Raw genomic sequence first — 14,217 nt, 5'->3', positions numbered from 1 at the left:
TTAGAAACCAACAACTAACCTCTAACTAGAGACTTTACCAATTAAAAACCACCAACTAACCTCTAACTAGGGACTTTCCACTTTAACCAATCAAATAGTTTCTTTGTCTTATTTCTGCAAGAATCTTATAAGTTTTCCCTTCACATCCCTGCTGTGGAGCCAAACCACTTGTGGTTTGGTGCTACCCAATTTATAAATCACTGTCTGCTCAAATAAACTCTTAAAAATTTTAATGTGCCTAAGTTTATTTTGTAACAAGTTTGTTCCCCAAATCTTATTGAAAGAGGGCATAGTAGACTAGAATGCCACAGAATACCAGAATGCTGGCCTATGCATTAGGAGAGCTGAGTTCTATTTCTGCTCTGCCTTTTACTGCAAAGTCACTTTGGGCCAGACTTTTAAGCTCTTTAGGATTTCTTTCTCTCAGCCATAAAATACAGATACCTTCTCCACAGGGCCGTAGTGAGGATCAAATGAGAAAATGAATATGAAAATGCTTTGTAAACTTTCAAGAAATGTTAATATGCCCCAAACTAAGCGTTTAATAAGAGCTTGTGCCTCGGTGTAGCCAATAAAAAAAGTACTTTAATTTCAAAGCTTGTATTCAAGTTCCACATATCTAGCTTTCACCAAAGAGTCAGGATCAGCAAGTATACTCAAATTCTAATATCTCTGAGAAGTCAAAACAATGCCATTATAATAAATACTAAAAACAGACATGTAAAGAGAAGTACAATTAATAACATCCTTCCTGCTTTTCGCAATTACGACTTTTAGATGCATCTCTAGCCAAAGTTCTAGATTTAGTTCCCTAATCTAGAACTTTGAACTGCATCTGCAACACCCATGTGGTACACTGATATGGTTTGGCTGTGTCCCCACCTAAATCTCAACTTGAATTGTATCTCCCAGAATTCCCACATGTTGTGGTAGGGACCCAGAGGGAGGTAATAGAATCATGGGGGCCAGTCTTTCCCGTGCTATTCTCGTGATAGTGAATAAGTCTCATGAGAGCTGATGGGTTTATCAGGGGTTTCTGCTTTTGCTTCTTCCTCATTTTCTCTTGCCACCGCCATGTAAGACATGCCTTTTGCCTCCTGCCATGATTCTGAGACCTCCCCAGCCATGTGGAACTATAAGTCCAATTAAACCTGTTTTTCTTCGCAGTCTCGGGTATGTCTTTATCAGCAGCATGAAAACAGACTAATACACATGCATAGTGCCATAGTCCCCAACTCCCAATTCTGAATTTCACAATAACTGCCCCTGAAAACTGCTCTCCCCTTTCTACCCTCTGCCATCCATCATGAGCCCCATAACAAAATTTTAAAATACTCCTCACTCTGAACTCCTTGTCAGTGCCCCAAATACTCCTTGCCAGTGCCCCCCAATGGACAGTGTCTTTTCTTGTGTCACCTTCTGAAGCCTGTTTCTCTGATGAGAAATGATGTGCACCAGAGTTGCCTAAAATGCTTCCTGTCACCAACTATTCTTTCTAGTATCCCCAGCAAGAAACCTCCAATTGGAGAGCCCTGCAGTGTGCAAGGAGCTTGAAAGAAGGAAAAAGTAGGGTGACCTGGTTTCAAAGTCTGCAGTAGTTTTTGTTTCTGTAGATTTAGTTATTAGTCCCACAAATTAGCTCTCCAAACTAGAACATGATTGTAGATAAAGAAAAAAAAATGGACTAGAGAAGGTAAATACTGAACCTCTCAGGACCCTTGAAAAGCATTCCCTTCAGGCATCAAGTCCAATGAAGAAGCCTTGATCGACTACAAGCCTACTGAGCTAGGAGATGGGGAGTCAGTTTTACAAAAGTAGGTTGACAGAAGCAAGAAGGGCTAAAAGACAAGAAAAGAGATAAAAAAAAATCATAAAAACCTAGTATGGTTTCACACACACACACATACACAGACTAAATGTTCGGGGACCATTTAGTACAGGGGAAGACACCAAAAAACATTTCAATAGGCCTCAGAATATCAGTGTATTATAGGATAATACAACAACTAACAGTCATAATAATGATCCTTACACAAAACAAATTTATCTTCTATATACTGTTTAAGAAGTCAGGGAAGGGCCGGGCGTGGTGGCTCACGCCTGTAATCCTAGCACTTTGGGAGGCGGAGGCGGGCGGATCACGAGGTCAGGAGATGAAGACCATCCTGGCTAACATGGTGAAACCCCGTCTCTACTAAAAAATACAAAAAAAAATTAGCCGGGCGTAGTGGCGGGCGCCTGTAATCCCAGCTACTGAGGAGGCTGAGGCAGGAGAATGGCGTGAACCCGGGAGGCGGAGCTTGCAGTGAGCCGAGATTGCGCCACTGCACTCCAGCCAGGGCGACAGAGCAAGACTCCGTCTCAAAAAAAAAAAAAAAAAAAAGTCAGGGAAGTAGATTGTGTTTTAGAAAATACTATTCAGGATGGTTAAAATGTTAAAAGCTCACAGTGCTTAAATTGATCAAATCATGAGCCATTTGGGAAAAACTGGTTATTAAAAATGTCCTTGTGGGGAGGTTAATGGGTACAAAAAAATTAGAATGAGTAAGATCTACTATTTGATAGCACAACAGGGTGACTATAGTTAATAATAATTCAATTATACATTTTAAAATAAATTATAATTGGATTGTTTGTAACACAGAGGATAAATGCTTGAGAGGATGGATACCCCATTCTCCATGATGTGATTATTATGCATTGTGTGCCTATATCAAAATATCTCATGTACCCCATAAATAGATATCCCTAGTATGTGCCCACAAGACATTAAAAATTAAAAAATTATTAAAAAATGAATAGGGCCAGGTGTAGTGGCTCATGACTGTAATCCCAGCACTGTAGGAGGCCAAGGTGTGAGGACTGCTTGAGGCCAGGAGTTTGAGACCAGTCTGGGCAACAAAGCAAGACCATGTCTCTATTTTTTTTAAATAATTGCTTAAGAATGTTTAAAAAATAAAGAATTAATAAAATATACTCAGTGAAAATGCAACTCTAAAAGAAATAAAAATTTTTAGAAGCCCTTTTCCCAGAAAGAGTCAAGTAACCAAGGTTTTACTCTACTTGGTGAGACACGATGAGTGTTAGCTTGCACAGTAGAGGCAAGTGTTATAGGAGGCCAGAAAAGGGAGATGAACATGGGAAGCATAGTCAGAGAAGGCTTCATGGAGGAAGCAGGGCCCAGAATTGGGTTTAATTTGAGTTTCTTCATCCAAAGCCTGGTGCTGCCTTTCTTGATTGCAACCCTTATGCAGTACTGCCAGGGCCTCAGGTTAAGAGTCACTGAAGGTGACTAGTCTTCAGGAAAATTTCATAATAATGAATAAAGAAAAAGATGGGAAGCAGACTCTGGTCCCATTCTATTGCAGTGTAAAGGAGCCAGCCAAGGCTTAATGTCTAAATAAGCAGAGCCTCTGGCATGGGCAGCAATTTTGCCAAGCAGCAAATAATTTGTAGGACCAATGAAAAGTACCCCAATCATAGTTCTGTAACCTGAAATTATTGGAAAAGCAAGATTTAGCAAAGAATCTTTACTTTATAGTTGACTTTAATTTAATATATAGAAGGATAGCAATGAGAGCCAGGCATGATGGCTCACACCTGTAATCCCAACACTTTGGGAAGCTGAGGTGGGAGTGCTTGAGCCCAGGAGTTTGAGACCAGTTTGGGCAACATAGGGAGACCCTGTCTCTACAAAATATTTAAAAATTAGCTGGGTGTGGTAGCACGTGCCTGTGATCCAAGCTACTCAGGAGGCTGAAATGAGAGGATCACTTGAGCCTGGAAGGGTAAGGCTGCAGTGAGCCGTGATGGCGCCACTGAACTCCAGCCTGGGTGACAGAGCAAGATCCTGTCTCAAAAAACCCAAGTATACCAATGAGAAACTACAAAATATTCCTGAAAGAAATTAAAGAAGACAAAAATAAACAAAGAGACAGAAGGATTGGAAGACTTAATATTGTTATGATGTCCATACTACTTGAAGCAATACGCACATTCAACACAATCCCTATCAAAATCCTAACACTTTTGCAGAAATAGAAAAAATGCATTCTAAATAATCCAGAAACAGTTAAATCCAGAAAGTTAAATACCACATGTTCTCATTTATATGTGAAAGTTGAAAAAAGTTAATTTCATAGAAGTAAAAAGTAGAACAGAGAATACTAGAGGCTAACGAGTGTAGTGGTAAGGGAGAGGGAGAGCTGTGTTAAAGGATACAAAATTACAGCTAAATAGGAGAAATAAGTTCTAGTGTTCTATACCATTGTAGGATGACTATAGTTAACAATAACATAGTTTCAAATAGCTAGAAGGAGGATATTGAATGTTCCCAACAGAAAAAAAATGATAAATATTTCAGATGATGGATATGCTAATTACCCTGATCTGATCACTATACATTTTTTTTTTTTTCTTGAGACAGGTTCTCATTGTGTTACCCAGGCTGGAGTACGGTGGCACAATCTCGGTTCACTGCACCCTCCTCTTTCTGGGCTTAAGGGATCCTCTTGCCTCAGCTTCCCAAGTAGCTGGGACTACAGGCACCCACCAACACGCCCAGTTAATTTTTTTTTTTTTTTTTTTGTGGAGACAGGGTTTCGTCATGCTGCCCAGACTAGTCTCAAACTCTTGTGATCCGCCCCCGCCTCGGCCTCCCAAAGTGCTGGGATTACAGCTCTGAGCCACATACCTGGTCTCAGATCACTACACATATTTATAAAAAACATCACCATGTATCCCATAAACATGTACAATTATTCTGTGTGTCAATTAATAAAACCAAAATTTAAGAAAAGGAAAATTCATCCTAAAACTCATATGAAATCTCAAGAGATCCTGAAATGCTAAAACAATTTTGAAAAAGAACATTGTTAGAGGACTCAAACTTCCCAATTTCAAAAGAATTATAAAGTTACAGTAATCAAAAAAGTATGGTACTGGCATAAAGGTAGACACATAGCTCAAGGAAATAGAATAGAAAGCTCACACATAAACCCTGTCATATTCAAATGATCTTCAACAGGGTGCCAAGACCATTCAATGGGTAAAGAACAATCTCTTTAACAAATGGTTTTGGGGACAATGGATATCCACATACAGAAGTATGAAGTTGGACCCTTAGCATATACCATATACAAAAATTAACTCAATATAGATTAAAGACCTAAACATAAGACCTAAAACTGTAAAATGCCTAGAAGAACACATATGAGAAAAGCTTCAAGACATTGGATTTGGTGATGATTTCTTGGATATGACATCAAAAGCACAGGCAACAAGAACAAAAATAGACAAATGGGACTACATCAAACTTAAGATCTTTTGTGCATCAAAGGATGCAACCAACAGAGTGAAAAGGCAACTTCCAGAATGGGAGAAAATATGTGCAAATCACATATCTGATAAGGAGTTAATATCCAGAATATATAAAGAACAACAAAAAATCAAATAACCTGATTAAAAATGGGCAAAGAATTGAATAGTTATCTAAAGATGATATACAAATGGCCAAAAAGCATATAAAAAGATGCTCAACATCAACTTTCAGAGAAATGCAAATCAAAACCATAATCAGATTTCACCTCACACCCATTAGGATGACTATAGAAAATAATAAGGGTTGATAAGGATATGGAGAAATTAGAACCCCTGTGCACCACTGGTGAGATTGTAAAATGGTACAAGTGCTGTGGAAAACAGTCTGGAGGTTCCTAAAGAAATTAAAAATAGAACTACCATGTGATCCAGCAATCCTACTTCCAGATATGTATCCAAAAGTACTGAAAGCAAGGTCTCAAAGAGATATTTGCACACCCATGCTCATAGCAGCACTATAATAGCCAAAAAGTAGAAGTGACCCAAATGTCCATTGATAGATAAATGGATAAAGAAAAAATGTATATCTCAGTCACAAAAAAGACTAATACTGTGTAATTTCACTTATATGAGGTATCTAAAGTAGTCAAATTCATAGAAAGAGAAATTAGAAGGGTGGTTGCCAGGGACTGGAAGGAAGAGGAAATGGAAAGTTGTAGCTTAATGGGTATAGAGTTTCAGATTTCCAAGATAAAAAAGTTCTAGAGATCTGTTTCACAACTATGTGAATATACTTAACACTACTAAATTGTACACTTAAAAACGATCAAGACGGTAAAATTTATGGTTTATATTTTTCACCACAATTTAAAAAAAAGCTAAAAATAAAGAAGTATACCAGTGAAGGTAGTGATCGTGGTGATTTTCCCCATTCCTAACTAAATTTTTACTGGGAGAAAGGCTATAACTAACACAATATCCATATTTTCATTAAGTTATCACTTTTATATTCTGGTTCCAAGAAAAGATAGACTAGATGCACTTTCCCCTATTTATCCCTCTATATCTAAAAACACTGGACATTATAAATAAATAAATATATATATATACATAACTCATACATCTCTGACAGGTAAATAGAAGGAGGCAGGTGGCTTCTTCTATTCCTGGTGGCTAGGAATCTCAAGACCCAAGTAACAATATGGCAGTGAGTTCCCTGGATTTGTTTTTGAGTAATGTATCCTGGACCTGGTGATGGAGAAGCCAGCAACCCAGCAATGCCATGGGTGCAAAAAAAAAAAAAAAATGTGCCTCAAAAAACTGGCTATCTCTAGCCAAAGGAACAGAAAAGGGGTAGCCTAGAGAGACAGAAAACTTTTAGGTAATAACTTCCCTATCCAAGGCAAACACCACAGCAGAAAAAACTATACTCCTCCCTCCACTGCCCTCAGCAAAAATCAAGTAGGGAGCCTAGATTTCTACCTTCAACTGGTTTTAAATAGTCACACATCCCCTTCTCCCTGAGGTGGTTTCAGAAATGACCGAATGGAGATCTGGGACTTTCATCCTTGCCAGGCAGTAATGAGTCCCCCGGCATATGATGGTTGTAGAGGCCTGTCAATGGAGGCCTAGGGAGGTGTCAGTGGTGTCACTGGAGGCCTACTGAGGATCCTGAAATTCCACTCCTTCCTAGTAATAATGGCATCCCTACCCCTACCCTGGGTATCAATGGATGGTGAGTGAGGAAACTTGACTCCCACCTTTCCCTGAATAATAAAACTGTGCTCCCATTCCCCCACCAGAATGGTGTCAGAGTAGGCCTACTAAACAGAAGATTAAAATAAAATCCAGAGTCTCATAAAATGCCCAAGATACAATAGAAAATCACTCATGATAAAAAGAAGCAGGTACATCTCAACTTGAATGAGAAAAGACATTCAACAGACACCAACATTGATATGACACAGATTGGAATTAATCCCACAAGGATTTTAAATCAGTCATCTTAAAAATGTTTCAACAAGCAATTACGAACATGCTGAAAACAAATTTTTTTATAAAAAGAAAGTCTCAGCAAAGAAATAAAAGACATAAAGGAGAAGCAAATGGAAGCTTTAGAACTGTAAAACACAATCACCAAAATGAAATACTCACTGAATAGGCTGAATAGCAAAAAGGAGACTGAAAAAAGAATCAGTGAAACTAGTGACAGAACAATAGAAATTATGCGATTGAACAATAGAGAGAAAATAAATTGAAAAAGGTAAACAGAGCTTCAGGGACACACGGGACTTTAATGATACATTAAACATTCATATCATCAGAGTTCCAGGAGGAGAGGAGAAACAGTGTGGGACTAAAGGAGTATTTAAAAAATTAGGTGAAAATCTCCCAAATATTTAACAATCAATTAATTTTGTTAATTGACAAATAAAATTGTATATATCTATGATATACAACATGATGTTTTGATATGTGTATACATGTGGAATAGCTAAATCAAGCTAATTAATATGAAAATCTCCCCAATTTGGCAAAAGACGTAAGCCTACAGATTCAAGAAGCTGAGCAAACCCAATAGGATAAATCCAATGAATTCCACAGTAAGACATATCATAATCAAACTCCTGAAAACTAAAGAAAAAGAAAAAAATCTTGAAAGTAGTGAGAGAGAAGAAATACCTTACTTATAGAAGAAAAACACTTTTAATGAGAGTAGATTTATTAAGAGGAACCATGGAGTCCAAAGGGAAATGGCACATTTTTCAAATGCTGAGATAAAAGAACTGTCAATCTAAATTTGCATATCCAGTGAAAATATCTTTTAGGGGAAAATCAAGACAGTCTCAGGTGAAGAAACACTAAGAATTTGTTGCCAGCAGACATACCTAAAGGAACGGACGGCTAAAGGAAATTTGTGAATTGGAAAGGAAAGATAAAAGAAGGAATCTTTAGGTATCAGGAAGGAAGAAAGAAAAATAGAGTAAAAAATATTACCAAATACAACAGACTTTGCTTCTTTTCTCAGTTTTCTAAATTATATTTGACAGTTAAAGCAAAAGTCATAACATTGTCTGATGTGATTCTAAAAATATATGGGAAAAATATTTTTAAAATTATAGATGGGAGAAAGTAAAGAGACTTAAAGGGAAGTAAGGTTTCTATAGCAAAGTATTTCTCTAACTACAACGGAATCAAACTATAACTCAATAACAGAAAGGAAACAAGAAAGTTTTTGAAACAATTGGAAATTAAACAACATACCTCTAAATAATCCGTTGGTCAAAGAGGAAGTCTCAAGGGAAGTAAAAAAAAAAAAATACCTTGAACTGAATGAAAATGAAAATACAACATATCGAAATACGTGACATAGGAGCAAGATGGCAGAATAGGAAGTTCCAGCCCTTGTTCCCCTACAGGAAGACCAATTTAACAATGATATATTGAGTAAAATAATTTTATGAGAATTCCAGAATTCAGTTAAGAAGTTGCATACCCCAGGTAAGCACAAAGTCAAGAATAACCACATTAAAATGGGTAGGAAGGGCAATCTCACCTTATCTGCATCAGTCCCTCTCCCAAGCTGGCACAGCTCAGCACCAAGAAATAACATCCCAGCCTTCAATTTCAGGGTGGGGGGAACAAAGACTGTACAAAGTTTTCAATGTTCTGTGTTTTTGGAGGGCTGCTCAAGGAACCAAGAAGAGGTTTCTATTTTGCCCCACTGGAAGCACTAACAAAACCAGCATACTTTGGCTGCCTTGAGGCTGCTGAGAACAAAGGAAAGTGGTGGGTAACTTGCTGTGGCCAGCACAGTTCAGCACAGTTGGGAGGAGATACACAACTTAAGGCTTCTTCCTCAGGAGGGAGGGAAACAAGTGGAATATTCATCAGCATTTTGACTTTTCACCAGGCTGCCTAAGGTACTAGTATAGGTCTCACCTGACTTGGGGCACTGACTTAGGAAGCTAGCACACATTGGATACCTGATGACCACTGAGAACAAAAAGAGAGAGAGGAGGCTTACTGATATAGAACCAGAAAACTTGCAGTGTTGTAGACACAGAGGGAGCAAGTGATTATAAGCTCCTGTAAAAGAAACTGGTAAGCTTCTAGTTGAGAAATTACCTACACATGCCCAGAGAAGTCAAGTATCCTCCAAAAAGGTTTCAAAGGCCCCCAGAATCTCTAGCTGGGCTGACTGGTGAGGGTCTTTCCCTGTACAAAGCCAGTCCATAATGACTGAAAGAAGTTACCAATGTTTCAGATGTGCAGATCCCAACAAAAACATTAGAGACATATGAAGAAACAGAGAAACATGGTCCAAAGAAGCAAAATAAATCTCCAGAAACCAATCCTAAAGAAAGAGAGGTATATCAATAACCTGAAAAAGAAGTCAAAATAACCATCATAAAGATGCCATCTATGAGTTCAAAAAATGACAAATATCAATAAAGATTTAGAAAACATAAAAGAGAACCAAACAGAAATTTAGAGCTGAAGAATATAACAGCTGAACTGAAAAAAAAAAAAAAAAACATGACAGGTATTAAACAGCAGGCTTGATAGGGCAGAAGAAAGAATTGGTGAACTCAGAGACAAGTTATTTGAAATGATATAGTCAGAGGAACAAAAAATCAGTGAAGAAAACCTAAGGGATTTATGGGACACCATCAAACAAATATATGCATTATGGGATTCCAAGAAGGAGAAGGGGTAAAGGGACAGAAAGTTTATTTAAAGAAATAACATCTCTAAATGTGTCAAATCTGGGAAAGGAAATGGACATATGGATTCAAGAAGCCCAACAGACTCCATGTAGGATGAACCCAAAGAAATCCACACTGAGAAACATTATAATCAGATTGTCAAAAGTCCAAGACAAAGAAAGAATTTTGAAAGCAGCAAAAGAAAAGCAGCTTATCATGTACAAGGAAATCACCATAAGATTATCTGTGAGTTTCTCAGCAGAAACCTTGCAGGACAAAAGGGAATGGAATAATCAAAGTGCTGAAAGAAAAAAAAAAAACCTGCCAACCAGGAATATTACATCTAGCAAAATTAGCCTTCAAAATGAAGGAGAAATAAAAACGTTCCCACATGACCAAAAGCTGAAGAATTTCTTCACCACTAGAACTGCCTTACAAGAAATGCTACAGAGAGACATTTGAGTTGAAATAATAAGATGCTCAACAGCAACTTGAAAGCATAAATCTTACTGGTAAAGGTAAATATGTAGAAAAATACAGAATACTGTAACACTGTAATAGTGGTGGGTAAATCACTTTTAATTTTAGTATAGAAGTTAAAAAACAAAAGTATAAAAATTGGCTGGGTGCGGCAGCTCATGCCTGTAATCCCAGCATTTTGGGAGGCATCCCCTGAGGTCAGGAGTTCGAGACCAGCCTAGCCAACATGGTGAAATCCCATCTCTACTAAAAATACAGAAATTAGCCAGCCATGGTGTCGGGCACCTATAATCCCAGCTACTCGGGAGGCTGAGGCAGGAGAATTTCTTGAACCCAGGAGGTGGAGGTTGCAGTGAGCTAAGATCGCACCATTGCACTCCAGCCTATGCAACAAGAGAAACTCTGTCTCAAAAAAAAAAAGTATAAAAATACCTATAAGTATACAAACATGTTAATGGATACACAATATAAAAATGTAATTTGTGACATCGATAACATAAAGTGTGGGGTGGATAATATAAAAGAGTAAAGTATTATATGTAATTGAAGTTTAAGTTTGTTTCAGCTTAATATAGGTTGTTGTAAGATGTTTTCTGTAAGTTCCATGGTAATGTCAAAGAAAATCCCTTTAAATGATACACAAAAGAATGTGTGAAGAGAATCAAAGCATGTCTCTACAAAAAAATCAATGAAACCCAAAGGAAAAGAGAAAGAAAGAAAAGGAAGGACAAAAAAGCTACAAGACAGAAAACAATGAACAAAATTGCAATAATAAGTCCTTCCCTATCAATAATTACTTTAAATATAAGTGGATTAAACAGTACGGTACAGTCATAAAGACAGACATATAGATTAATGGAACAGAACAGAGAGCTTGATCATAAATCCATACATATACAGTCATCTAATCTCCAATGATAGTTCCAAAAATACACAATGGGGAAAAGGGTAGTCTCTTCAACAAATGGTGCTAGCACACATATGTCCATTTCAGCACTATTTACAATAGCAAAGACATGGAATCAACCCAAAGGCCCATCAATGATAGACTGGATAAAGAAAATGTGGTACATCTGCACCATGCAATACTGTGCAGCCATAAAAAGGAAAGAGATCATGTCCTTTGCAGGGACATGGATAGAGCTGGAAGCCATCATCCTCAACTAACTAACATAGGAACAGAAAACCTAACACCACATCTTCTCACTTATAAGTGGGAGCTGAACGATGAGGACACATGGGTAGGGGGAACAACACACACTGGGGCCTGTCAGGGGAGTAGGGGGAGGAGGAGGGAGAGCATCAGGAAGAATAACTAATGGATGCTGGGCTTAATACCTAGGTGATGGGTTGATCTGTACAGCAAATCACCATGACACACGTTTACCTATGTAACAAACCTGCACATCCTCCACATGTAACCAGGAACTTAAAAGTTTTTGAAAAAAAAAGGGGGCAAAGATCCAGCCCAACTCCCCTGCAAGAAAAAAAAAAATGGTGCTAGTAAAACTTTATACCCACATGCAAAAAAATTAAATTGGATGTTTATTTCACACTACATATAAAATCAACTCAAAATGTATTAAAGACTTAAACATAAGACCTGCAACTGTAAAAGTCCTAGAAGAAAACATAGGGGGAAAGCATCATGGCATTGGTCTTGGCAATGATTTCTTGTATATGACACCAAAAGTATAGGCAATAAAAGTAAAAAGAGACAAGTGGTACTACCTCAAACTAAAAAGCTTCAGTAGAGCAAAGGAAACAACAGAATGAAAGGCAACCTACAGAATGGGAGAAAATATTTGCAAACCATCTGATAGGGTTCAATATCTAAATTATTTAGCTCAATAACAAAAAATCTCACCAAATAATTCAATTAAAATATGAACAAAGAACTTGAATAGACATTTCTCCAAATAAGACATACAAATGACCAACAGGTATACGAAAAGATGCTCAACATCACTAATTGTCAGGGAAATGCAAATCAAAACCATAATGAAGTATCACTTCATAACTGTTAGGATGGCCATTATTAAAAAAAACAGTAAGTGCTGGCAAGAATGTGGAGAAATTGGAACCTTGTGCACTGCTGGTGTGAGTGTAGAATGGTGCGGTTGGTATGGAAAAGAGTATGGAGGTTCCTTAAAAAATTAAAGTTTCCCATATGATCTAACAATCCCACTTCTAGGGATGTATCCAAAAGAATTGAAATCAGAATCTTGAAGAGATATTTGTACTCCTATATTCATTGCAGTATTATTCACAATAGCCAAGAGGTGGAAACAACTTAATGTCCATCCACAGATAAATGAAGAAACTGTGGTATATACATATAACGGAATCTTATTCAGCCATAAAAAGAAACCCTGTCATATGCTACAATATGGATGAACCTTGAAGACATTATGTTAAATGAAATAAGCCAGACAAAGAAGGGTAAATACTGCATGATTCCACTTATATATCTAAACTAGTTATGTTCATAGAAACAGAAAGGAAAATAGTAGTTGCCAGGGGGTTGGTGGGGGATGGGAAATGGGGAGTTGCTGCTCAATAAGCATAGAGTTTCAGTCATTCAAGATGAAAAATTTCTAGAGATCTGCTGTACAACATTGTGCTTATAGTTAACAGTATTGTACTGTACACTTTAAAGTTTGTTAAGAACTAAATCTCCTGCTATGGTTTTTTACTGTGATAAAAAAAATACATGACATGCAGCTAAAGCAGTGCTGAGATGGAAATTCATTGCACTAAAGGCTTAACTTAGGGAAGAAGAAATGTCTGAAATTAATAATCTAATTTCCCACCCTAAGGAACTAGAAAAGTAAGAGCAAATTAAACTGAAAGCAAGCAGAAGTAAGGAGATAAAGAGCAGAAGTCAATGAAATTGAAAACTCAAAATCAACAGACAACATCAATGAAACAAAGAGGTAGTTCTCTGAAAAGCCTCATAAAATTCACAAACCTTAAGCAAAACTGACAAATAAAAAAGATAGGCCACAAATCATTAATATCAGGAATGAAACAGGAGATATTATTATAGACCTTGCAGACACCAAAAGGGATTACTACAAACAAATATGCATGTATAAAGTTGATAATTTTGATAAGCTGGATAAATTCCTGGAAAAGCACAAACCACCACAACTCACTCAATAGAAATTAGATAATTTGAATAGCTTGGTAACTATTAAGAAAATTGAACATATAATTTTAAAACTCAAAAAAAAAATTCTTCATTGAAACCATCTGGGCCTGAATGATTTCACTGCAGCATTCTACCAAATACTTAAAGAAGAATTAACACTCATATTACACAATGTCTTCTAGAAAATAGAAGAGGAGGGACTACTTCCCAACTCTTATTATAAGGCCAATATTGCACTGATACCAAAATCAGACAAAGACAGTACCAAAAAATTAAATTGCAAGCCAATATCATTCATGAATAGAAGCAAATATCCCCAGCAAATATGAGCAAATATAACATATAAATTATACATCGCATCCAAATGTGTTTTATCCAAGGATGCAAGGCTAGCTCAACATTTGAAAATAAATTAGTGTAATCCACTGCATTAGCAAACTGAAGAAGAAAAATCACAAGATCATATCAATTGATGCAAAAAGTATTTGGCAAAATTCAATAGTTATTCATGATAAAAACCCTCAGACAACTAGAAATCAAGAGGGAACTATCTAA

At 37.0% G+C, this 14,217-nt stretch overlaps 1 protein-coding gene across 11 annotated transcripts in view; it reads right to left on the bottom strand.

Moving 5' to 3' along the window:
* Positions 1-14,217, bottom strand: part of ATG4A (autophagy related 4A cysteine peptidase) — a 66,580-nt gene that overhangs the window by 40,655 nt on the left and 11,708 nt on the right.

The sequence above is a fragment of the Pan troglodytes genome, chromosome X (genome assembly GCF_028858775.2).
Source record: "Pan troglodytes isolate AG18354 chromosome X, NHGRI_mPanTro3-v2.0_pri, whole genome shotgun sequence".
In the NCBI taxonomy this organism is placed as follows: Eukaryota; Metazoa; Chordata; class Mammalia; order Primates; family Hominidae; genus Pan; species Pan troglodytes.
Note: the sequence above shows the minus strand (reverse complement) of the source record. Positions and strands in the feature narration are given on the sequence as shown.